The sequence below is a fragment of the Mesoplodon mirus genome (genome assembly GCF_964341445.2).
Source record: "Mesoplodon mirus genome assembly, chromosome: 3".
NCBI lineage: Eukaryota > Metazoa > Chordata > Mammalia > Artiodactyla > Ziphiidae > Mesoplodon > Mesoplodon mirus.
In genome coordinates, this window is record NC_138978.1 from 89,202,833 (window position 1) to 89,230,223 (window position 27,391).

At 46.9% G+C, this 27,391-nt stretch overlaps 1 protein-coding gene and 1 long non-coding RNA gene across 2 annotated transcripts in view; one reads left to right on the plus strand and one right to left on the minus strand.

Annotated features, from left to right (window-relative positions):
* The window catches only part of BCAR3 (BCAR3 adaptor protein, NSP family member), a 261,968-nt gene that overhangs the window by 139,713 nt on the left and 94,864 nt on the right, over window positions 1-27,391 (minus strand). The window lies entirely within an intron of this gene.
* Window positions 17,626-26,522, plus strand: LOC309800443. The gene is made up of 3 exons (XR_014293460.1): window positions 17,626-17,719; window positions 25,247-25,375; window positions 26,346-26,522. It is a non-coding gene; the product is annotated as an uncharacterized lncRNA (long non-coding RNA).

Genomic DNA, 27,391 nt, shown 5'->3' on the forward strand with positions numbered 1-27,391 from the left:
CAGGCCTCAGGGTAGTTGGACCTGGGCCTGCAGCCTCTCCTGGGATTGCCTGCCCGGGCGGCTGAGCTCACACTGCCCATGCCACCCAGATGCCTCTTTGCCTATTGTCTCAACAGCTGATGATATAATTCTAAGTAACAGTGACTCACAGGACAGCAGTTCCTTTTTTCGCCAGAGCTGTCTTATGTACATCGAGCCTTTCTCCCCGGTAAAGAAGGCCTTTACCTTCCAGTAGAAGTAGAGGGAGGCGAGGAAAATGTTGTGATTAGGAACAAAATTGTCTGAGTTTGAATTTGGCTCTACCACTTACAAAGTCGTATGACCTTGGACAAGTTATTTAATCTCAGGTTCTTTACCTACAAAATGGGGATAATAACAGTACTTACATCATAGGGTTATTATGAGAGTTAAATGAATTAATATCTATACAGAGCTTAAAGCAGTGCCTGGCACATAGTAAATACTTATATAAGTGTTTTAAAAGTAAATGTCCAATAATAGGAGATTGGTTACATGAAATCTATATAATGGAATACTGCACAGTCATTAAAATCTGTTATAAAAGAATTGTGATATGGAACTATACTCATGATCTCTTACTAAGTGAAATGACAGTATCTAAAACAAACCACAGTATACCATTATTGTTGAGAAGAAAATAAATCTATATACATTGAAAAATACACTAAAAGTATACACACCAAAAGGGTGTTTTTCTATCTTATAAAATATCTATGTTCTATGTGTTACTTTAGTAATAAAAAGCAATAAGAAAACAATAAAAATTATTCAGTAATAAAAACAATAACAATTATTCAAATGTAGTAGATATACGTAATCCAGAATAAGTGATCATGCTTTAAAATGATGATGATGATGATGATGATAGTAATAATGATAGTTCCCAAGCCCAGATCATTCAAAGCTGAGGCTGACAGGTACCCACCACCACATGCTTTAATGATTAGCCAAATGTTACTATTGAAAAGAAAAAATAATAATATCCCATGCTTAGGGCCTCCCTGGTGGCGCAGTGGTTGAGAGTCCGCCTGCCGATGCAGGGGATACGGGTTCGTGCCCCGGTCTGGGAGGATCCCATATGCCACGGAGCGGCTGGGCCCGTGAGCCATGGCCGCTGAGCCTGTGCGTCCGGAGCCTGTGCTCCGCAACGGGAGAGGCCACAACAGTGAGAGGCCCGCGTACAGCAAAAAAAAAAAAAAAAAAAAAATATCCCATGCTTAAATGGCTATAACATACTTCTAGGAATAATCAAAAACTGACCATATCAACACAGCCAGATTTAAATCTTACCTAAGCAACAGGTGACCAACATACATAAAATAAACAAAGAAGGAAATGGCAGTGTGTAGAAGCGATGAACTGAGCGTGCTTTGCAAGGTGACGAGTGAAGGGGAGTCACGAAAGTCGCCTGCGTAGACAGGATGGGGCGGAGGAGCATTCCTCCAGTCATTGAGTCAGAGGTTTCAAGAAGGAAACAGAACTCCAGGGGCTGCTAAAATAAAGGAAGGAGATAAGCAGCTCCCTTTTACTGCTCACTTGTGTAGAACTTGAATGGAGGAAAGGATAAGAACTGCTCCCTGAACCATGACGTTCAGTAATGAGCAGACTTCTCAACTCTGTCCCCAGGCCACTTTTTTTTTTTCTTTTTTTTTTTTTTTTTTTGCGGTACACGGGCCTCTCACTGTTGTGGCCTCTCCCGTTGCGGAGCACAGGCTCCGGATGCGCAGGCCCAGCGGCCATGGCTCACGGGCCCAGCCGCTCCGCGGCATATGGGATCCTCCCAGACCGGGGCACGAACCCGTATCCCCTGCATCGGCAGGCGGACTCTCAACCACTGCGCCACCAGGGAGGCCCCCCAGGCCACTTTTCACCCTGTTCCAGGGGCTTACAAAACAATTAAAACCCCAGACACACTGCATCTGGGCTCTGGTGGATGGGCCTAATGTGAAAGTGAACCCTCTGTGTGTCAAAGAACAGGTAGTAGGCTGAATCCAAAAACCATCCTAACTTCACTTCCAAGACCTGGCTGTGCCTGGTGCTACCGTAACACTCACCGTTTCACACAGCCCTTTCCCAGATCCAACCAACAGTGGGTCCTGGACAAGTTGTCATGATCTTTTTCATCTCCATGTTTTTAGCTCACAACTTTTCTCCACAGCATCCGTTACCCTCAGAAGATGTAAAGAACTTTGAAAAAAAAAAAAAAAAAAACTTGCTGTGAATTCTGAAATTGTGCTGGCCGAATGAAGCTTCTGGCTGACAGAAACCGGTTTCAATTCCCCCTTCTATCTTTGCAATGTCACCAACATAAAGTCCCTCATATAACTGACCCTATTCACAAACCATGTTGAAATCCTCATGAAAAGATCATTGCAATAATCCACTAAACGCCTGAACTAGCTGGAAATACTTCTTTCTTTCCAAAGAACCATGGGGTCCTGGGGCTGCCTTAGCCCCTCCCGGGCTCTGCCCAGCACACAGCAGGAGGAGGCTGGCAGGCTGTTCTGTTTCTCAGCGAGAGCTGGCCGTGATTAGAATACCCAGATGCTTTCTGTTGATGCTGGTGCGGGATCAGCTTCTAAGCTTATTAAAACAGGGGTCACACAATTTGTACCAGGAGAACTGACTGCACATTTGAAGAAGGCAATGAAAAGAATCACTAGGAGAAGAGCCACAATCACCTGAAAAAAGAACTCCTTGTGTTTAGACAAGGGAGGGCAGGGGAGCCTGGATGAAGTCAGAGCTTTTTCCTTCCAAAAGCTTCTGGTTCGAAGCCAGGGAGAAGGAAGGGACAAGCGCTGTCACAGGCTTCCTGAGGGTCCCTGACTGTGAGGCACATGAGGTAACACCAGGCCTTCCCCGAGGCGAGGATGTTTCCCTTGTCCTTTCAGCAGGACCAGCTTTCTGACCCCAAGAGTTGGAGAGGCTACACTGATCTACAGCCACGTCTCCTTTCCCTTCCTTCTGATCCTCCCAGTCTGTGGTCTGTTCAAAGCATCCTCAAGGGAAACAGAGGCCAATGAATCTGCCTAACCGGGAAGTGGTTTTGAGCCAGCACCGACACTGTGACACACACTTTGTCTTAAAACGGGTCCCTTGCGCTTCAGTGGAGCACAACTGTGGTCTGTGCAGGTGTTTGCAGAGGTTCCCAGAACACAGAGCCCTCTGCCTCTGTGTAGGGGACCCTGTACAGGGATGTCTTCAACCACTGGCGTTGGATGAGGACCGGCCCTGGTGAGGGCTCAGTGGGCAGCCCTCTTCTCAGTTCCCACTCAGAACAGCAAGGAGGAAGGAGGGGAATATCTCCTGGACTAGAGACAGAAAGAGAAAAAAGAAGGCAATTTAGATGGAAAAGCTGTTGTGTTTTTTTAAAAAAAAATCTATTTATCATTTACGACTTTAGATTGGTGGGAAAAAATTCTTTATCTGATCAACGTAACCTTTCTCTGTAAGAATTGGAGTTTTGCTTCTATACCATTATCTCGGTGGAATCTATTTCCTTGATGGAACAGCATGTAATTCTTTCACATCTCTATCTCAAATGTATATTTTTGAAAACAGGAGAAAAACATGTTATCTTTCCATAATTAAGTCACAAAATAAATAGATCTGCTCAGTGCTGTGTTTGCTTTGCTTTCCTTCTGCAAAGCTGTTTTAGGGAACACATATCTTCAGATTCCTTTCACGAGGCAAAAGAAAAAAGATTAGGCCAGCTTGACCAAATCCACAAGGGAATGAAGTGAGTCCAGGAGCCCCAGTATTTTCAAAACAGTACAAATCCGTTCCTGGTAGGACAGGGTATGGACGAGTGAGAGGTTGAAACCAAAGAGAGGCTGGTCAAGAGGTGGATTCTTCCCTTGTGTGTCTTGCACTTGCTGGAAGGGCCATCCTGGAAGCTGGGCAAGCATAGCTATGCTGTGCCTGGCACAGCTGGGGCTGGAGAAGCCTTCCCCTCATGGTTCAGGTTTTTGCCACCTCTTCCTTTGCCCCTTGAAGGGTACTTCTGAGTGGGGAGAACTAAAACCCCAGCATCACTAATTTGGAGAGAACTTATCCTAGCAGGGCTAATCGGAGAACTCAGTGCAGAGCCTGAAGAACCCACCGAGCTCTGCCCATCCCCTCAGCTGCAAATCTCATCACTCTTCCCTAAAGGATGGCTGGTAACGCTGAGAACAATTCCCCAAAGTGCAGCCCTGAGTGACGGCTGTGAATTCAAATCCCTGAACCGTGACTGCGTTCCAGCCCAGCGTTAGCTGCTCCCCTAATCCCATTTACCTCCCTCTCCTCTCCATCTGTTTATTTTCCATTGAAGTGACCGTTCCGCTCCTTGAACCGTTAACACACAGTTTCATGGCTGAGTTTTTCAGGTTTCTGAACACCAGTGTCTCCAAGAGCCTCCTACGCCCGCTCTATGTTTCTAACTTTTTTTTTTTGCTGTACGCGGGCCTCTCACTGTTGTGGCCTCTCCTGTTGCGGAGCACAGGCTCCGGACGCACAGGCTCAGCAGCCATGGCTCACGGGCCCAGCCGCTCCGCAGCATGTGGGATCTTCCCGGACAGGGGCACGAACCCGTGTCCCCTGCACCGGCAGGCGGACTCTCAACCACTGCGCCACCAGGGAAGCCCTCTCTCTTTAAGTGACCGTTTCGCAGGCTCCCCAGGCTTCTCTGTGGCGTCTTGTCCCTCTCTCACCTCCCCTGACACTGGCCTTCCCTCTCCTCCTCCTCCTTTCTGGCTCCTCCTCCTTCCTGCCATTTTTCTCTCTTTTCCATACTCTTTCTTTACTCCTGCCCTCCTCTGCTGCCCACCATCAGCCCCAGCACACCACTGACCCCCAGGGTACCTGGATGAGCCTCATGGGAGATGAAGTGCAGCCCCTCCTGAGGATGCCTGACTTGGTTTCTAAAGGGTTTCCCCCAATTCTAATAGTTACAATTCATGATTAAGGCCAAAGAAGGACGGTATTGCTTGTCATTGTGCTGCTACCCTTTCACACCTCACGAGTCGAAGAACCTGGACTTCCTGGAGCCCCAAGGCCTGGTCCCCTAATAATCTAGTTTCTTATTGTCCCTAAAGGAAACTTCTTAGTAAGACTCACTAGGCCACACCTGACGGCTCTGGTCTCCACTGACCTTTCAGTCTCGTGCAGTGTCACGCTTGCTCTCTGAACTCCTGCCACATGGTCCTCCTTCAGTTTCTCAAATGTGCTATATATGCTCTTACCGTAGGACCTTGGGTCATGCTATTCCCTCTGTCTGGAACATTCCACCTCCTCTGTCTGCTTTGTCTAGTTAACTCCTTTTGTTAGTTATCTGTGGCTGTGTAACAAATTACCCCCAAAACCTACCAGCTTAAAACAGCAAACATGTGTTATCTCACAGTCTCTTTGTGTCAGGAATCTGGGAGCAGCTTAGCCAGATGGTTCTGGGTCAGGGTCTCTCAAGAGGTTACATTCAAGCAGTCAGCCTGGGCTCCAGTCACTGGAGCTGGAGGATCCCCCCAACAGCTTACTCACTTGGCGCTTGGTAGACCTCAGTGCCTATCGGGCTGTTGGCATGGTCTCTCTGTGGGCTGCCTGAGTGTCCGTACCATGTGGAAGCTGGCTTCTCCCAAAATGAATGATCAGAAAGAGAGAGAAGGAGTCCAAAACAGTAGCTGCAGTCTTTTGTAACCTAATCTTAGAAGGGACACATCAGACTTTCTGCCATATGCTATCGGCCAAGCAGACCAACCCTGGCACAGTGTGGGAGGAGACTACACATGGTCTGAATACCAGGAGGCGGGAGTCACTGGGGACCATCGTGGGAGGCTGGCTTAATGATCACTTCCTTTCCCTTGACATATATCTGTAGGATTTTGTGATTAAAGTTTAGGGTCCATTGGACCATAAGCTTCTTGAGAACAGGTATCTGCTTTGCTCATGTATCAGTCAGTTTTTGCTATAAAACAAACCAAATGAAAACTTAGTGGCTTTTTAAAAAAAGTGCTCATTTATTATTCCTCAAGTGTCTATGGGTCATCGGAGTTCTGCTGACCTGGACCAGGCTCTGCTGATCCAGCCAGGCTTGCTCATGCACCTGGCATCAGTTATTGGGTTAGCTGAGGCTGATGGGCCTGAAATGGCCTCCCTCCTCTGTCTGGCAGGTGGCTGGCCACTGGCTAGGACAATGAAAGTGAATGGGGCTGTGTCTCTCATTATTCAGAAGGCTAGGCAGGGCATGTCTGCATGGCAGCTCTAGGGTTTCAAGAGCACAAGGCCTCTGGAAAGATTTGGAAAAGGTACAGTGTCACTTCTGCCACTTTCTATTGGTCAAGGCAAGTCACAAGTCCAGCCCAGATTCAGAAGTGGGGAAATAGACACAACCTCTTAAGGGAGGAGGCGAAAAGTCACACTGCAAAGGGGCTTGCATAATGGGAAGGGGAGGATGCCTCCATTTTTGTAACCAATTTTCCACGGCACACCATAGTACCCCCAGAGCCTAGCACAGTGCCTGGCACACAGTAGGTACTCAATTAAAAGAGTATTTCTCTCTTTTTTTTTTTTTTTTTTTCTTGCTGTACGCGGGCCTCTCACTGCTGTGGCCTCCTGTTGCAGAGCACAGGCTCCGGACACGCAGGCTTAGCAGCCATGGCTCACGGGCCCAGCCACTCCGCGGCATGTGGGATCCTCCTGGACAAGGGCACGAACCCATGTCCCCTGCATCAGCAGGTGGACTCTCAACCACTGCGCCACCAGGGAAGCCCAAAAAGAGTATTTCTTGAATGAATGGGTTTGAGCACTTTACCTTTAGTTGTCCTTATTTTGCTCTTGGCTTGTCTCCCTCACTGTCATGCCAGTACCTTGGAGACAGGGAGGAACCTGGCGTATTCATGTTTGGGGTCCCACAACATTGACGTGGCATTAGACTTGAGTGGTAATGAATAAATGTATTGCCAATGCTTTTCAAATGCTCTCTGTGCATCTCTACTGCTTTGCCTTCCTCAGAGTTTTTAATCTTCCACAGCAGATTTGCATAGGCTTTGCAGTTTGACACCACAGGATCCTAAATCTGTCCTTTATCTGCTGTGTGACCTGGGCAAGTTCCTTCACCCAGCTGAGCCCCATTTTCTTTTTCCACAAAATGGGGGTGCCCATCTCAGAACTGCTGTAGGGTGCAATTGGACATGCGAGTCCTGAACACTGTGGCAGGTACTGAATAAACATCATCCCCTTCGATTTACCCTAATACCCTGCATCACCTTGACCTCTGGCCTCTCCAGCCCCAGCCCTGGCTCACTCCGCCTGTCCCCGGAAAGCCACGTCTGTTCCACACCTCTCTGGATCTCTTGAACACTATCAGTGGCAAAAACATGAGTACAGTTAAGCTCCAATTAGCAGCGCAATTCCTGCTGCCCCAGATGGGCAGGAAGACCACCCATCATAGGAGATTTTTGCCACCACCTGGCTCAGCTCTGTAATCCTGAGGCCAAGAGGACCTTCCTCTGTGCCCCTCAGGTGTCTAGAGGCCCAGCTGCCTTCTGGTGCTCTGTCCTACTGCTGTTTGCCCTCCAGCCACTGTAACTGTGCTATAGCCACTTAGGTCCACTTTGTAAGCCTGTAGACATTTCTTCTTCCTAGGCTGGCTGTCTTATCTCTATGTCTTGTCTTTTCCTTCTTTTTTTTTTTTTTTTTTTTTTTTTTGCAGTATGAGGGCCTCTCCCTGCTGTGGCCTCTCCCGTTGTGGAGCACAGGCTCCGGATGCGCAGGCTCAGCGGCCATGGCTCACGGGCCCAGCCACTCCGTGGCATGTGGGATCTTCCCGGACCGGGGCACGAACCCGTGTCCCCTGCATCGGCAGGTGGACCCTCAACCACTGTGCCACTAGGGAAGCCCTGTCTTTTCCTTCTTTACGTCTCCTTCTTGCCTCCTGTGCCTCACTGAACTCCCATCTGTCTTACCATTGTCGAGCTTTTTCCATATGTCAGGCCATAGGCTATGTACTTTATACTAACTGTCTCAGGAATTCTTACATCAACCCTATGGCGTAAGAACTATTACGACCATTTCCCTGATGAAGAGACTGAGGCTCAGAGAGTTCACATAACTTGCTCCTGGCTACACACTCGGTGGGTGGTAGAACCAGGGTGAAACCTGGGTTCTGATCCCAGAGCTTTTACCCTCTCCCCTACTTTATATGCTTTATCCTCTTGTTGCACGTCCCATGGCAACGTCCTGCTAGAATGTTCCTTCTCCTGTGTGGCTGGTCTACAGGTTATTGGTGTCTTCTTAAAAATTACCACCTTCCTCCTCAGCTCTTCATTCTCTTTTCCTCTAGGGCAGTGCAGTTCAATAGAACTTTCTGTAGTGATGGGAATGTTCTCTGCATTGTCCATTATGGTAGTCACTAGACACATGTGGCTTTTGAGAATTTTTGATACGTGCCTAGTATGACTGAGAAATTGCATTTTAAATGTTATTTAATTGTAATTAAGTTAAATTTAAATAGTCACATGTGGCTACTGGCTACTGTACTGGACAACTCCAGGGTCTCCTCTTCGTGGAGAGAGGATGGGGAGTCAGGGTGGGGAGAGGGAGATGGGGAGAGAAGCAATTTGAAGAAGCCACAGGACTATTTCCTCATGAATATTGAACTAAGACTAAGGTTCTCATAAGGAAAAGTCATTTAATGATGTCCAGATTCCTGGCCCAACATGCTTTCCTGGACTTCTGCCCTCCAATCACCAAATTCCTGGTGATGTCAGCAAGAATGCCAGGGCCTAGGAATTATGTTGAGCCTCTTCAGAGAGATGGCCTTCCTCTGCAACACACAGATTGAAATGAACTCATTCCAATTAGGGAAAGAGTGAGAAATCACTGCTGTGAGGATTCCTTCTGTGTGTGCTGCTGAAATCAATATTTAGTCAATACAACTTTTGGCCAGCCATTTGTCATTCTATAGAACTTCCCACACTATAGAATTTAATGCAGATTTTAAAACTCACAAGCAATGGTTCCAGAAACTGAAACGCTATTTTCTTTCTTTTTGAATCAAGACAGTTTCCAGGACTTCTACACAAAGAGACCTCAGAAATGGTTTCTTGATGGATATTGTGAGCCTTCAACGATGAACAATTTTCTATTGGGAAAATCTGCCCAGTTCTGGAAGCAAAACAGTCATTCTTTTACCCATTTATTCATCCAGCTTTTCATCTATCCACCCAAAAACATTTTCTGAGTTCTTAGCAAGTTCTAAAATGCAGGTAGGGAAGGGGGAGTTAAAAAATGAGAAAGACAGGGCCTCCCTGGTGGCGCAGTGGTTGAGAGTCCGCCTGCCGATGCAGGGGACACGGGTTCGTGCCCCGGTCTGGGAGGATCCCATATGCCGCGGAGCGGCTGGGCCCGTGAGCCATGGCCGCTGGGCCTGCGCATCCGGAGCCTGTGCTCCGCAACGGGAGAGGCCACAACAGTGAGAGGCCCGCATACCGCAAAAAAAAAAAAAAAAAAAAAAAATGAGAAAGACAAATAACTTTTATACATTCAACTTCTTTTTAATTTCCAAAGTAAATAGGTAAGTTTCATGCTAGTAACCCAAAGGACATATGGCATTAAGTCCGTTCTCTTAGTATCTTCTACCAGGTTTTTTTTTATCCATTCATTTCATTATCAAATATTGTCAAGTCCCTTTAATGCACAGACTGTCCATTTAGTTACTGTCACAAGAATTTTGAGGCTATAAAGCACTTAAACTGTACTTTTATTAGGGAAGTTACCTCAATAAACCACAATTACTCTCTTCACATATCTGCTTCTCTCTAGGGTGGGGTTCCTTGAGGGTTGGAACATCATCTTCTTGACTGCAGTGTCTTTGCTCCCTAGAACACTGCCTGGTGCATAGTGGGTGCTTATTAAAAGTTCCCTGAAGGAACATCAAACTACAGAAAACTACATTTGTCTAGATCCGTGATCCACACTGCTGGTGGTCTGTCTCCAGCATAGAAGTCAAAATCTCAAAGGAATCTGAAGTAACTTGTGCTGAAATCAGCCTCCCATGAACTCATTGAATGTTTAGCTTCCTTAGTGATATTTTCATTCTCTAGTGTCTTAAAGGATAAGAAACTCTCTAAGGGCACTGATCACAAATAGGACCTTCTTTCTTTCTTGCCTTCTCTCTCTCTCTGCATATGTTCTGAAACTTCATTGAGTTCAAAGGTTATCCTCTATCGACTCCTAACAACACAATATTTGGTGAAAATTTAAAGATTATAATACTGTCATCCATGATTTTCATAGTTTCATAAACTGTCACACCCATTTTTGACTTGTGCCTTTACAGATCAAAAGGTGTTCTTGAAAGAAGCCTTTTTTGAATATGAAAGTCACCCATTCTGCCTGTTTGTCATCCATATATACTCTTCTCTGGGCATCTCTTCTCTGGGCATATACTCTTCTCTGCCCATCTTCTCTGGGCACTTTTGTCCAGTGACAAAAACTGTATAAGGTATTTATTCATTTATTTGAACACCTGCTCAACAAATGTCTATGGCATGACTACTATGCACCAGGCACTGCAATTCCATGTTGAGTTAAGACCTAATAAAATTATAAACCAGAAGTACCTTTTTGTTTTCCCTCCCTGCTTTGCTACCTTGCTCAACTTCTAGAGCAAACATTATGTTGTCTGTTATGGGCTGAATTGTTTACCCCCAAAATTCAGATGTTGATGTCTTACCCTCCAGTACCTCAGAATGTGACTATATTTGGAGATAGGGCCTTTAAAGAGGTAATTAAGGTAAAATGAGTTATATGGGTGGATGCTAAACTAATATGGCTGGTGTTTTTATAAGAAGAGGAGATTAGGACACAGACATGTACAGAAGAAAGACCATGCGAAGACACAGGGAGAAGATGGCCATCTATAAACCAAGGAGATAGACCTCAGAAGAAATCAACCCTGCTGACATCCTGATCTTGAACTTCCAGCCTCCAGAACTGTGAGGAAAATAAATTTCTGCTGTTTAAGCCACCCAGTCTGAGGTACTTTGTTATTACAGCCTTAGCAGACTAATACTTTGGCAATTCATCATCCCTGTGTATATCTTCTCTTTTTTCTTCTGTTGTTTTCTCTTCCTTCTTTGTTTTGTTTTATTTTGAACTGTTGACGATCTCTTAGAGATGTTTTCTTTACTTTTCACTTGTGTGTCTTCTTTCTCTGACTAGTTTGTAAGTTCCTCAAGGAAAAAGAGAGGGAAACAAAGCACTGTCTTTGGGATTTTCACCTGCCCCTGTGCAATAAGCAGGGCCATTTTAAAGGTAAGGAAACAAAGGTCCTGGGGAGATCAACTAAATTGCCCCAAATCTCCCAGCTGGCCGGTGGTAGGGCTGGGGTTCTCAGCAGGCCTGCCTTGTTCCAAAAGCTACCAGACCTGCCACCGCACCAGTCTGCCTCCTTGAGAGCCTGAGCTGGTGGCATGATTACTTGAACACCCCAGAGAGCTGAGCTCCAGGCTGGCCCACAGGAGACACTCCAGAACTATTTATGGACTTGACTTGATTTAAATAAATGCAGATGGTTTAGCTGATTCAGGGCAATTAACCCCAGAGCACTCCTTCTCTCACATTAGGGACAGATGGCAGCTCTTCGGGAGAAATGTAAAGACCTGAGGTGTTATGAATCATTATCTCTTCCACTCCCCAGCTAACAGATAAAAGCTGCAGGCTTGGCCTTCACTATGCACTTTTTAGATTTCTGTGAGAACAAGCCACAAACCTTAATGCATTTGAGTAGCGCTCAGCCAACTCGCGATTATTTGTGGTGACAGGGAGCAAAGATGGCATCTGCCAAGGATGTTGACATCTGCCAACACCACCAAGTTTCCCTGGACCAAAAATGTCAAAATTTTTCTCTAGCAGGAGGACAAGTGTTTCATCTCCTGCAGAGAGGTCTGCAAGCAGTGGATGCCGCAAGAGCCCCGGCCAGGCTGCTGGAGCGGGAAGGGCACGAGGCAGGCCAGGAGCAGCCTCTGAAGGAATCAAGCTCTACTGTGGTTGAAAACACTCTGGGAACAATGGCTATTTAACTGCTCCTTTGGCAGTGAAAATGCTTATAAAAATAGATCTGACCTTTCGTGCTTTTCTAATTATGCACCACGTGTATTTATTATCTATTCAAAAATCAATGAATTTTTTGGAAAAAAGACCTGCATATTCTTACATCCAAAGCCTGAAACAGTGTAAAGTTGACTTAAGAGCACTGGCCTGGAAGTTAGTGGAACTGGATATTAGTTCCTACACTGCCATTAATTTTGTTTCTAAAATACAGATTTCTCCTGCTTAAAACTCTCAGAAGCCCAATCACTTACAGAATAAATTCCAACTCCTTAGCTTGGCCTGTAAGATCAGGGGTGATCTAACTTCTGCCTACCTGATGTAGATAGACACTTAGATAGGACTTGGGTGCAAGTTGTACAAGATCCCTTGAGGGAGGTGATCTGCAGAGCAAGGTAAGGCAGTGGGGATGTGAGAGACAGGGAAGGGAGGAATGCCAATAAGGGGGCTTTATGAGCTGGTGGCCACTGTGGGAAACTTGGTTCAATTTCCCTGGGTCCCTCCAAGGGACTGTGTAGATGCTCGTTAGCGTTATCTGATCAAGGGCTAGGAAGTTGGAGAATTTGTTCATCAGCTCCCTTCCTCATTGACTGACCTGAGGGCATTAACTCCTCAGCCCTTCTGGTTTGCTTCATATGAGAGATGAACCCACTCTCATGACCAGAGAATGCATTGAGGCAGGGAGATGGAGGTGCCTGAGCTAGCAAGCTGCAGATGGGCTGCATAGAACACGAAAGTGGCCACAATACTGCACGGTTCTTTCCATCAAGAGGTGCAGTCTATTTCTTTACCCCTTGAATCTGGACTGGCCTTCTGGGGAGTACAATGCAGAGGTTGTAAGGTTATAGGAGGTCTTGGCCTGGGCCTCAGGAGACCTTACAGCATCTGCTCTTATACTCTTAGAACTGTTGCCACCATGTGAATAAGGCCAGGCAAGGCTGCTGAAGGATGAGAGACCACGTGGAGCAGAGAGGAGTCATCCAGTTGAGTACCCCCAGATCAACAAGCCCCCAGCCAGCTGGCCAGCTGACCAGAGACACGTGTGAGCCCCGCCCAGTCCAGCCCAGCCCAGAAGGGCAACTCAGGTGAGCCCAGCCTAAACTGCTGAGCTTGTAATCACAAACTAAATGGTCATTTCTTTAAACCACTGAATTTGGGGTGCTTTTTATGTAGCAAAAGCTAATTGATACAGCGTTTAAGGGAACTGTCCAAAGCTACGGGTAAGCTCTGAAGTAGGCAAAGGGGCACCAACATCTTCTACTATACCACCTGTATTAGCTAGCTATTACTGTGTGACAAATCACCCGAAAACACTGCACTTAAAACAGTGAACATTTCATATGGTTTCTGGAGGTCAGAATTTGAGAGGGGCTTAGCTGGGTGGTGCTGGATCAAGGTCTCTCCTCAGCTTACAGTTAAGTTGCTGGCTGGAGCTACAGTCATGTAAAGAGGATCTGCTTCCAAGCTCACTCATGCAGCTGATGACAAGATTCTTTAGTTCCTTATGGGCTGTCGGCTGGAGGCCTCACTTCTTCACCAGGTGGGCCTCTCCATAGCGCTGCTCTCAGCACAGCTGTATTCTACTGGTCAACACAGATCAACTGTGGAACAGTGCAGGTGAGGGCTACACAAGGATGTGAATACCAGGAGGTGGGGTCACTGGGAGCTACTTGGAGGCTGCCTACCACACTACCTTTTCCCTGTCATTTACCAATGTTCTCTGCCACATACTCCACCCTTCAAATGATTCATTCATTCCCTGAACACATAATAATGATAAAGGTTATTATTGGTTTTGCAGGCCTACTAAGTGCCACGCACTGTGATGGCCAGTTTATGTATAAAAGCTACATCTTTCTTGATCCATGAGCCCTTGTCCTCCGGGAAAAGATCTCCTGTTATATTGTGATACAATAAGAAATATAGGGACTTCCCTGGTGGCGCAGTGGTTAAGAATCCACCTGCCAATGCAGGGGACATGGGTTTGATCCCTGGTCTGGGAAGATCCCACATGCCGCAGAGCAACTAAGCCTGTGCGTCACAACTACTGAGTCTGCGCTCTAGAGCCCACGAGCCACAGCTACTGAAGCCCACGTGCCGCAACTACTGAAGCCCGCGTGCCTAGAGCCTGTGCTCCACAACAAGAGAAGCCACCACAATGAGAAGCCCGCACGCTGCAACGAAGAGTAGCCCCCGCTCGCCACAACTAGAGAAAGCCCATGCACAGCAACAAAGACCCAACGCAGCCAAAAATAAATAAATCAATTGGTGACTCTGTTTAAAAAAAATTTAGAAAAAAAAAAAAGAACACTACTTCTTTCTAATCTTTAAAAAGAAAAAGAAAAAAGAAATATATATTTGGTCTTCGTCCCCAGTTCCTGGCACAGAGCTCTTAAAAAAAAAACCCTTGGAATTTCTGAGTGATAGGTGTAAGAGGAGTGTCTTCTGTTATCCATAATGAGCCCCTTTCAACCATCCCCGCCTCCCCTGGATGGCAGTGACTTCACACAGCCAGTCCCCTCCCCGGGCCACAGCACGTAGTAGAGAACCAGTCAGGTGGGCGCTGACGGGCTGCTCCCTGCTCTTGCAGCTCCGCGGGTGAAGAACATGACTGCTGCCTGCTTTTGTATCTTTTCCAATTAAAGGAACTCAGAATCATTTTAGTTAAATGAACAACAACAACAAAAAGTAGAAAAGATGAGGACATTCTGAGGAGCAAAGGGAACACACACCCACCCATACCACACACACTGGTCCTGGGAGCCTGGTCCTTTAGCTTTCTTGTTACCTCTTTCTTGCTTGGGAGGCGAAGAAAAGGAGGAAGAAGCCCGCTGGAACCCGCAGTGCTCTGTGCCTTTCCCTGTGCTCTTGAGGTGCACGCCTGCTGGGAGTACTGGGGGTGCATCAGGGTGCTAGGTGGCTACAAAGAGCCTGAGCCAGCTCCCTGGGTGCTGCTGGCTGAAACCATGCTCAACCCTGGTAGCGGTGCACAGATAGCGGCCACCGCAAGTGGCTGGACTGGCAGCTCTGGATGCCTTAGATGTTCAGGGATGCCTCAGGCTGGAAACATTTCAGAGGCATTTAGGTGGGGCAGGAAGGAAGGGTAGGGAAGGCTCCTCTGAAGTCAGCACAGTGTGAGCCAGCAGTGAGGGGGACGGGGGATGGTTACTTAGTTCCTGCTGTGCCCTGCAAACTGGAACCCAGGGCCAGTGGCTCAGAATCCTCAGGAACCTCTTGAGTCTGGTGGAATACAGCAGTGGCCTGCCCGTGTTGTTCCCTCTGCCTAGAAAGTCCATCTTCACTTTGGCTACCCCGAAAAATCTCAGCGCCCTTACCGAGCTAACCTGAATGCCCCCTCCCCTGGGAAGCCCTCCTTGACTGCACACAGGAAGCATTCCTCCATAAGCGCACACATGGCCTTGTATTGTGACCCTCTCTTTAATGACACTGAGCTTTTCATAGAGACCCACTGCCTGGTGGCCCAGAGACCTTGGGAACAGAGTGGGACACTCAGTAAATGTTTGTTGATCTGAGTATCATGGAGAATACTAAGGAAGGTTCTGTATGCGCGCCAATAAGGAGACACGTCACTCACCAGGACCGCTCTTCACTAATGAACTGAATGCCTCTCTCCCACAGATTCCAGTGGGAGCTGTTCTTTCTGAGCCTTTGAGTCTGTGACCACTCTTCTCCTGAGAGGCCGTGTGGTGAAGCAGGGAAGGGGTAACCCCTGCAGCCAGGATTCCTTGGGTTCAAATTCTGTCTCCACCACCTACCAGCTGTGCTGCTCTGGGCAGGATAGAAGACAGCAAAAGTACTGACCACGAGGACTCCTGGTGAGGATTGAAGAAAGTACGATGGGTATGAGCACTTCTGTAATGTCGGCTATTACTGTTATTCGCCCTGTTTCCCCGGATCACAGAAGCAGAACTCCAAACTATCTCAGGGGGGACCCTGAATGTGTCTGGGGACAAAGAGTGTGGTGGGGACTGGCCATCACTGCTGTTCCCACAGGCTCAGGCCAGTCCAGTGAGGCAGAGGGCAGGCCTAGGCCAGTGTCAAAAGAAAGACCTCTGTAAGGGGGCAGGGGTTGGGGAGGACCCAGCTCCAAGTGCCTGATCCTATGCACTCGTGAGCCTCCCCAATACTCTGCACCCTGCTTTGGGACTCCAAATGAGGGCCTGCTTGGATATCAGGGCTGCCTTTTTGTTTTTGGCCTCCTGGCCTTTGCTGCTGTCCTCAGGGACAGGCTATTTTAGGTAGCAGTCAAAATAAAACTGAGATTAACCCAGAATTCTTGGCAGTCAAACAATACCATAATTATGTGCTTTTTAACTTCAGAAATCAGACAGCCGAAGCTGACCCGCGGGGGTCTGTGGGGTACTTTGAGGATAACACGGCCTCCGTCCTGGGCTGTGTCACCTTCGTACACCCTTGGCTGCGGGCAGCCATCAGGCTCTTGGGGACACTGTTTCTCCTCCGGGGAGTCATGCTGTCCCAACAACAATACAACTTGCTTTCACACTAGACGCTGGCAGGTTGGAAGGGCAACTTACCACTTTCTATATCATAAATCCCCTCTCACAGAAGTCCTAGTCCCAGGGGCTGATGGCCATGAGGGAACAGAGGATGCTTGTCCTCCAGGGCTGGTTTTCAGGGCAGGAAATCACCCACAGGAATGTGTCTGTGCTTTGATTGCCAACAAGGGACGCAGACCCCCTAGTCGGGCAAACAGGCCCCTTCCTCTTTGCCAGGAGCCGAGGGGGAGGGGAGGGAATTAGTCACACACAAGAGCGACAGGATTGGGCCCCTGAGAGTAAAACCCTTACTCCAACCAAGAAAGGGGAAAAAGAATGGGGGATTCAAGGAGTTGGGGGGGTGGGGTTGAGATGATGTAATAAAGGTCACGGCCTGAAGAACAAAGAGGCAGCCGTGATTAGAAGCTTCGGGCAGATCTCTAAGCCCCCAGCAGGACGTCAGAGCGTCTGGAAGAGAGAAAGGAACCATCAGACCCCGGCCCCAGAGCAGCCCCCCGAGGTATGGCTGGAAAAACACAATTTTCCCTCAACACTGACTTGGCCCTGGGAACAAAGTGCTTCAGGAAACATGATGCTCCTAACAGAGTGCTAGATATTAGCCAGGAAAGTTGACCTTGCAGTGAGATTGGAAACAGAAAAACACACACCAGGGCCCTCTGGCCGAGCAGCCCTGTCGGCAGGGAGGCAGACAGACAGGGCACCCTGCGTGGCAAGGAGAGCTGTGTGGGGTGGTCCTGAGGCGCCCCCCTCCCTCCCACCAGGAGTGCCCGTGGCTCTACTGTTACTGTCGTCGAGGGCTGTGTCCCTGTCATGCCTTCAGGAGCCCTTCATTGCCCGCTGCCCCCAGGATCCTGAGGCCAAGTCTTCGTGCCAGCTCTCCTGGGAGGTGCCCCCAGAGGAGTGCATATCTTTAATGATGGTTACCGACTTCCTGCCTGGTGTTAGTTTCTTTTTATTTTTGTCTCAATATCCGGACATGTCTGTCTTTCTCTGCCACACAAGCCACAAGAATGACAAGCCCTGGGAGGCTGGTCGTGGGGACCAGACATGTCCAGAGAAATGAAACTTGTCTCAAGGTAGGATCTTGAGTTTGTCTGGGGGCAGGCAAAGGAGAAACAGGCTGAGTGATAGCGGGTGAAGGAGGTCAGGGGTTTTATACAGGTGGGACTAGGAGGCAGGGCCTCCAGCTGCTCTTGCTAGTAAAGGCTGATGGGTTTTCATCCTAGAAGGGCTGCCCTGCTCGCATTTTCCATCCTGTGTGGTCTCTAGTTGGAAAGGGAAGTCACATTCCAGTGTGAAAAAGAAGCCAAATCAGCCACCTGCCTCTGGGGACTGCATGGCGACACCTTTGTCCAGCAGAGCCAGAAGAACTGGACTGACCCCCTGTCCAGGGTGGAAGGGGCTTTGAACTGACAGTTGGGTGGCAATAAAGTGATTAACAAGGGCTGGGAACTGATCCAATTGGGCCTTGGCCGGTGCTTGGGGGCTCAGCCAAAGTAGAGACAGGGACGCCTAGAGGGGAGCAGGGGCCCCTCTCGTAAAGACACCCGCTGCCAGTGGCTGGGGCTCCTGTCCTGCCTCCCGGGTTGGGGACATTTATAAAGAAAGGGCTGCCATCACACCAGTCCCGTTGCAAATGGATTTCCTGAGGGCCGCGTCCAAATGCCTTTGGAGGGAGTGTGGCCCTGCTGACTTAGATTTTGGAGTTCCGGCCTCCAGAACTGAGGGAGAATAAATTTCTACTGTTTATGGTCATTTGTTACAGCAGCCCTAGGAAACCAATACAGCATATATCTGTATTTCTAATACAGGAAAACGATTCTAGGACAGAGATTTGTGTACAGGTAGTTTATTGGAGAGTGCTCTCAAAAACGCTAGCTGCAAGGGTGTGAGAAAGTGGGACTGGGCAAAGGGGGAGGTTGAAATGTGATGCATTTGTAACAGAGGCCTCAGCGTACCCTGGGGTAGTGAGGCTGGGACAGCCCTTCCTTCTGAGTTGTCTCAATCTGAGGCCAGGGGACAGGCCTTGGTACCTCTACCAGCTAGTCACTGGATGTGAGCAGCCCCCTGGGAGGGGTACAACCTTGGGGAGGGACAGCTGTCTTCAGAGGAGAGCAATGCCTGGGAGTCTCAGTTGTGAGTCCTGAGCAGCCACCACTCCCAGCATCTGCGGAAATGAGAGCCTCCATCCTAAAATGGGGAACTGGGGACTCATCAGCAGGCCCTAAAATACCCTTCCAGGCTTTTCTATCCTCTCTAACACACATTTTCAGTTTTATGAATGGACTGAAATTGAATGTCTGAAATACCTGAGCTTTCCGTATGTCTGTCCATAAATTTAGCAGAATATTTAAAGTAGAAATCTATTGTTAAAACATCACTGAGTTTTCTGTGTTAAAGCCTATAAAACAAGTTCATTTTAAGGAAGTGGAACTATTCCATATGACTAAATCATCATGTGATTTTTCCAGGACATAGAATTTTCTTTCTATATATACCTCTTTCAGTTCCAGACTTACTGGCTGTCTTTCCGTTCTTCCAGATGTCTCTTTTTAAGCTAGTTTGTTGGGTTTTTTTTTGGGGGGGGGGGATGTGGACCATTTTTAAAGTCTTTATTGAATTTGTTACAATATTGCTTCTGTTGTTTATGTTTTGGTTTTTTGGCCCTGAGGCATGTGGGATCTTAGCTGCCTAACCAGGGATTGAACCCACACCCCCTGCATTGGAAGGCGAAGTCCTAACCACTGGACTGCCAGGGAAGTCCCTACACTAGTTTGTTGTTGTTGTTGTTTTGCAGATATATGATTTTTATTATTTCATTGATTGCCATATAATTTAATGCTTTGCATCTTTACTGGCCATTATATTGTCTATCTGGCTTGTGAAACAAATAATGAAATCGCAACTTAGTCTTTGGTGGTAGGTTAATGATATTAATAATCTTATAGTTTTTTTAACATCTTTATTGGAGTATAATTGCTTTACAATGGTGTGTTAGTTTCTGCTTTATAACAAAGTGAATCAGTTATACCTATACATATGTTCCCATATCTCTGCCCTCTTGCGTCTCCCTCCCTCCCACCCTCCCTATCCCACCCCTCCAGGCGGTCACAAAGCACGGAGCTGATCTCCCTGTGCTATGCTGCTGCTTCCCACTAGCTATCTACCTTACGTTTGGTACTGTATATATGTCCATGCCACTCTCTCACTGTGTCACAGCTTACCCTTCCCCCTCCCCATATCCTCAAGTCCATTCTCTAGTAGGTCTGTGTCTTTATTCCCGTCTTACCCCTAGGTTCTTCATGACCAGTTTTTTTTTTTTTCTTAGATTCCATATATATGTGTTAGCATATGGTATTTGTTTTCTCTTTCTGACTCACTTCACTCTGTATGGCATACAGAGTGAAGTGAGTCAGAAAGAGAAAACAAATACCGTATGCTAGTTTGTTTTTGATGAGACCTGTTCTCTCTGCCTTGTGAACTTTTCCCCCTGCAGCCCCACCCCTGCCCCTATACACCTGGCTCCCTCTTGCTCATCCTTCATGTCTCAACCGAAACTCCACTCGCACAGGGAGGCCTTTGCTGACGCTCCCTAAATTCATTCCTCAACAGCCCCTTGAACTTTCCTTTCTATTCCTCATCATACTTCCAATTGCTGCCTCATCAGCTCCTGGCACTGGGCAGACAGTGGGTGTGCAGAGATATTTGTTGAATTGTGTGTGTAATCTCATGTGTGGTGCCTGCAGTCTAGATTGAACCTTATTTACTGCCCTGTGCCTTCAGTGCTCAGCAGAGTGCTGTGAACTTGTGGACACTTGCTAAATGTTTTTGAATGACTCGGTGGTTTTAGATAGATAGATAGATAGATAGATAGATAGATAGATATCTGCATGTGTATCTATACATATACACATACCTGTCTCTATCTCTATCTCCAAACTGCTTCCCCTAATGCCCAGGAACTGAAAACACACAGGGTATGGCTCTATGAGATGCTCTCCTTGGGGTCCCCATGACCAGCCCTGCAAAATCCATGCATCCAGCACCACTGGCCTTCTAGTAAGTGTTAGAGGGAATTTCTGGCTTACTTTGAAAGCATCTCTGGAATCTTCCCTACAGAAGATTCCAAATAATATATGTGATGCTCCCTCCTGCAGGAGGTGGAGCTTAACTCTTCTCCCACCTCCTTTGAGTGTAGGCTTGTTTTCCAAGAGTATAGTATGGAAAGGAGGGAAAAGTAACTTTACAATGGAGAGACACAATCACTTGGTCAAGTGATCCAGGTTAATGTCAGTGATCTCATGTTGATAATGTGTACCCATGGTTTATTCTGATGAGATGGTCCTTCACCTCGGTGGTCTTCCCAAAACTCATAACCTTGGTCTAATCATGAGAAAAGCATTAAACAAATGCCAATTGTAGAACATTCGACAAAATACCTGACCAGTACTCCTCAAAACTGCCTAGGTCATCCAAACAAGGACAGTCAGACACTGTCACAGGCCAAAGAAGAATAAGGATGCATAAATGCAATGTGGAATTTTGGATGGGATCCTGGAGCAGAAAATAACACTGGGGGAAAACTAGTGAAATGTGAATAAAGGGTGGAGCTTAGTTAATGGTAATATACCAGTGTTGGTTTCTTAGTGTGACAAATGTTCCTTGTAATAAAAGATGTTAACAACAGTGGAAACTAAGTGAGGGGTATAGGGGAATTCTGTACTATCTTTGCAACTTTTCTGAATATCTAAATCTACTCTATTTTTTAAAAAAAATCTGGGAGAAATCCAACACCAATTGCATGCCAGGGGGAAGCCACGGGGCCTGAACAGCCCTCTGATGAACTATTTTATTGGGTGGGGAGTAGGTTAGAAAGGAAGGAGGTACAAGGTCAGGGGCTCAGCTATAAAAACACATCCTAAATGGGAGAAAACATCAGTGGGAAGCCTGTGTCTTACATAAATAAATAATAGATATTAAAAAATTTATATATTTAAGGTGCCACCTTAATCAAAGCAACTTTCTCTGCCTTTGACATAGTGCATGGCTGAAAGATTCCACATGGAGGTTCAAAAACCCACACTCCACTCCTTCTCTAGCTCAGGTCGAGTGTGGACAGCGTTAACACCCAGCATCTCCTCACAAAAAGTCCTATTCAGGAGTGAGTAATGCCCCAGCCCCAGGGCAGGAGGGAGTGGAGGGACCAGTGCTCTGAGGCTCAATGTTTTGAGAGCCTTCTCCTCGCCTGTCCCCACCTCATCTGGGGAAAGAAGACAATGAGGGCTCTGACACTGGATCCCAATCCTGTAGATCTCCATCCCTGATCCCCAGGGCGAGGCTCAGCAGGGGGCCCGGCAGGCAAAGCTGGGAAACAGGACTCAGAAGAGCAAACCTCCTGGGCAGGTGACTTCTCCCCAGTGTCAGGAGAGATTCTCCTCTCCAGGGAAAGTGAGAAAGAGAAAAGAGAAAGAAGGCAATTCGCACATGTAGGGAAAAGAAGGAGGTTCACAGAACCAACCTCACAGTATGGGGCCTAGATTAGCAGGGCCGGTGGCCCAGGACAGGCCCTGGGTAAAACCTGTTCCCAGACAACGCACTCGATGCCAGACGAGCTTTGCGAGGCCAGCAAAACCCCGGCAACAGAAAGAGCGACACGGAAAGGTGGGTGTGAGCAGAGAGTGAAACAGGACCGGAAAGGAAAACCTGAGTGGAAAGACCTGAGCTTTGAAAAACGACTTCAGCAGCTGCCATGGAGTTAGAACAGCGTTTCCTAAGCCCTTGTGACACGGCCAGTCCACTCTTGTCACCAGGATCATGGCCAATGGCTCCCTGCCACCTTCTCCCTCCCTGAGGGAGGCCCCATTGTCTTTCAGCCGCATCACCTGCTCCAAAACCTCGAACCCCAGAAAATGTCCTCGAGGAAATAAAGAAGTCTCCTTCCCCTCTCATCTGACTTCTCTCTGGGCAGCAACTACAGAATCCCCTGATACCAATCAGTCCCTGCCAGTGGGCCTCTCCCCCGCCATGACCTGCAGCAGTGGTCATTTCTAAACAAATATCAGCGTCATTCAAACAATAACTGCAGAGGGAGAAGTGTTTGCCCTGCACCCAAAATCCTTTATCAATGGGGTTAGTATCTGAAATCGCTGCAAAGCTGCAACACAAAATACAAAACTGAATTTGGGAGTAACATGTACATACTACTATATATAAAATAGATAACAAATAAGGACCTACTGTATAGCACAGGGAACTCTACTCAATATTTTGTAATAACCTATATGGGAAAAGAATCTGAAATATATATATATATATATATATATATATATATATATATATATATAAACACACACGTGTGTATGTGTGTAACTTAATCACTTTGCTGTACACCCAAAACTACAATATTGTAAATCAACTGTACATCGATAAAAAAATACAAAATTGACACCAAAGTGGCATTTTACTGAGTGTTTACGGGAAAAGAGTTTGGGAAAATGGATCTTCACTGGACTCTAGTATGTAGGCGACTTTAAACAAGTCCCCAAGGATTCAAGAGCAAATGAGACACTCCCTCCACCTGTGGTGGCCCTGCAGGGTCCACTCCAGCCCAGTTAGCTAGACTCAAACAGTTCCCTATCTGGAGGAGGGATTTAGATGAGATGAACACTGTAGGGTTTCCCCTTAGTTTATAAAGCTTCAGAAACAGCTTTCTCCTAGAAGACAGAAGGAAACTCAAGTTCATTGAAGGCTTACTCTGTCCTATAAAGCATCTCTGAATCACTGAAGGTTAAATGACACCAGCATGCGATTATTTGAAAATATAATTCTTTTCAGAAAGACTATTTGTGGATCTAAAGGCTCTGGAATGAAGATATTATAAGGGAATCTGAAGTCAAAGCACATTACTTCAGATTCATTCGTAAATATAAAATACGTGAGAAAAGATTTTTTTTCCCCTATAGTTCATAGATCTTTGGTCATTTATCCTCAGGTTGATTATTCAAAAAAGGCAACTTCTTCTTAAATGGAATATGTGGTTTACTAAAGTATATTGGATGTAGATTTTGCTTTTGAGAGCACTGAATTTATACATGAAAACTAAAGAAGCAGAGGCATCATGGAACATAGGAACTGAGTCTATATAATGTGCATGTAAGGTCCAAAATTAAACCACTGATATGGAGATCAAAGATCCGAACTGGTCTGATGATATAAGACCTGGTTTGGACCTGTGAAACCCATCTGGACCAAGGCTAAGGCAAACATAGATCATATGAAAAGAGTACATGTGGGGACCTCCCTGGTGGAGCAGTGGTTAAGAATCCGCCTGCCAATGCAGGGGACACGGGTTCGAGCCCTGGCCCAGGAAGATCACACATGCCGTGGAGCAGCTAAGCCCGCGCGCCTAGAGCCCGTGCTCTGCAACAAGAGAAGCCACCACAATGTGAAGCCCGCGCACCGCAACGAAGAGTAGCCCCCGCTCGCTGTAACTAGAGAAAGCCCGTGCGCAGCAATGAAGACCCAATGCAGCCAAAAATAAATAAATAAATTTCTAAAAAAAGAAAAGAAAAGAAAGAGTGCACGTGAAGGAGAACTCCCAAGGAAGAATAGCTCTTAAAAACCTTTAAAGCACATGAAGAAGTCCATTATCGTAAAGATATTTGGTAAAAAAAAAAAAAAAAAAAAAGTCCCCAAGGTATAGGGAGAGCACAGAGGATTTTTAGGGCAGTGAAAATACTCTGTATGCCACTATAATGATGAATACATGTCATTATACATTTGTCCAAACCCACAGAATGTATAATACCAAGAGTGAACCGCAAGGTAAACTATGGATTTTGGGTGATTATGATGCGTCAATGTAGGTTCAGCCTTGGTCAAAAAAATGTGCCATATGTGAGTGATGTTGATGATGAGGTGGCTGTCATGTGTGGGAGCAGGCAGTATATGGGAAATCTCTGTACCTTCCTCTCCATTTTCCTATCAGAAGAAAAAGTCCCTAAGGAATAAGCACACTGAAAACCCCAAACATTTATTTTCTAAATCCTCTTCTGAAGCAGTGGCGACCCCTCCCCAGACCGTTACAGGTGTTACAAAACACCACATTGGAGACGGAACAGGAGGACGTGGGTCTGGGGGTAGAGCAGAGCTTAGACACCCTTCCCCAGGGCTGCACTGGGGCTGCAGCCTCACAGCAGGGTGGTGAGGATGAATAAACACCCCCTTCTTTGCAAGGAGCTGTGAGCCCCTCAGATGAAAGGCACAATGTAAACACAGGCCAGAACCCTTCCGCCTACGCCTACTTGGGGAGACTTTAGTGCAGCTGGGTGCGGGGTGTGTGTGAGTGCGTGTGCACACACACAGGCATGCCCGTGTATATGTGGGTACCCCTTTTCAGATCCTCTCATTTGCTCAGAGCCCTTGGCCCATTGGGTACTAGTGCAGTTTAAATATTACTCAAACATTGTTTTTTCTTTTAAGCGTTAGGCCACGTAGGCAATAGACAAGTTAATTTGAAGAGTAGAACTTAAAACCAAAGTCCAGTCTGAGTAGAGACCAGTGGCTTTTCTCCTAGAAAATCTGGCCTTATGTCATTTCCACAGGGAGAAGAGGAATTGAGTCTTTATTGGAGGAGAAAGTTCAAGGCTACTGAGGTGAACAGGCTGTCAGCTGGCAGACAGGATGAAGACAAATAACAATACTCCACATTTGTAATTACATGGCGCCTTCAGGTGAGTTCACAGTGTTCTACACACCTCACTTAGTTGATATTTACAACATTTGGGAGGTATGTAAGAGGTGGGCAATGTAAACCCATTGCTGAGATGGGAAAGTTTGAGGTCTAGAAAGGTGAGGTATTTTCTAAACTCTAAGGCCATATGTTTCAAATGAGGTTTGCAAACCCCTGAGGGTCCAAGGAAGTATTCTAGAGTAACCATGAGCATTCTCTGTAAAAATTATTAAGTTTTCATTCATTTTTATGCTAATCTAAAAGAATAAACATTCTTTTAGAATGTGTGATCCCCTGACAACAGAGTACTGACATGGTTTCAAGGCACACATTTGTGTTTATAATCATGTCATCTAACAGTGCCTGCATTTATCTTTTAGTGTAGTGTTCCTCAAACTGGAGTCCACGGGTATGCATGGATACCCTAGTTTGGGAAACGTTGCTTTATGACACAGAGCTTTCCTGTAGGATCTGCCTCACTGTGGTTGAATCTTAAGCAAGAGGCAGACAGATAGGGTAGTTCCCACAGTCACAGAGGCCAAAGTGGGTGGCACATGAAGTTGTGATCTGGCCTGGGCTGACCTCTGGGGAGGTCAGATGGGATGGGTGGGGGCGTGGTGTTCCAGGGCAATGGTGATGCTTGTAAACAGGTGGTGGCAGCCTTACAGCTTTGCATGGGCCACCAAGGGGCCAGCCATCATGGGCAGAGGCTGGGACATCCAGGCAGGGCACGGTCCCAGTGAAACAGGCAGAGCTACTCTAGTTTCAGCAGAACTCAGGGCAAACCAGGAAACCAAGGCACAGAGTCAGTGTTGTTACTGGACCAACCTGGAGGAGATTCAGAATAGTGGGCACACAGGGGACGCCCATCCCTGGCACCACAGCACTAGGTTTAAGGCAGGACAGGGGCTTTCTGTGTGAAACACTCTCCACTCAGTTAGCTCCTACTCACCCTTCACTTATCATGTTAGATGTCAGTTCCTCTGGGACATCCTCCCTGACCCCAGACTAGACGAACCTTCCTGCCAAGTACCCACGGCAGCCTGCGCTTCTCTGTGACTCTCTTCCACTGGTGATTAGCTGCTCAAGATGTGTTTCCTTAACTGGATTGCAAGCTCCCGAGGACAGAGGCTGTGCCTGTCCTGGTGACTGCTGTATTCCCCAGCACGAGCACATAGCAGGGCTCTGTAAATGTTGTTGATGAAATAAAAGCAATGTGAGTACCAGGACTTTCTGGTCTGAGTCTTTGGTGTGCCCTCTACCTTGGTCAGAAGTGGTCCGGACCTGGACATGCTGGGCCTGAGGCTGCAGAATCTGATGCCGAAAGCTTGAAAAGCAACATTCTACAGAAACACTCTTACAACCCCATGCCAGAAGCCCGAATTGTAGGATAAATTTGCTGTCATCCCTCGTGATTCTCTTGATCTGACTGCCCAGACAGAGGCCCTCTTCTCCCACTCCTCAGCTGTGATCTCGGTCCCGGCAGACAACATGGGGCCTTTTTGAGACTTTCCTCAGCACCAGGCACTTTTGCTTTTGGAGACCATATCCCATATCTAAACCTCTAAAATGCTCTTTCACCTCACATGAAATAAAACATATTTAACCATGTAAGAGGTAAGTTCAGATGCAGTTGACTAGCTGGAATCCTATTCCATTTTGCAGACATTTACTTAGACATTTTTCAATTTTGATTTCATGGTTTCCATTTCTTTAAAAAAGTATATAGTTGTTTCAAGTCTCAAAATTATTTATAGGCCCATGAAAAGCTCATTTATCCATTTATTGAATAATGTGGTCCTGGGTCCAAGGTAGTTATCTTCAATGACCTGAACCACCAAACAAGCTCCTAGCATCTGCTGGCAGGAGCCACACTTCCTTATGAGACTCAGATACATCTATCTGAAGTGCAGCATTCAGCAGCCTCCCTATGGATTCTGTAGGCAGAGCAGAGGAAGAACATTCCTGCCATCAGAATTAAGGGCTCTGTCTACGAGTGGGTGGTGAGCACTCATTG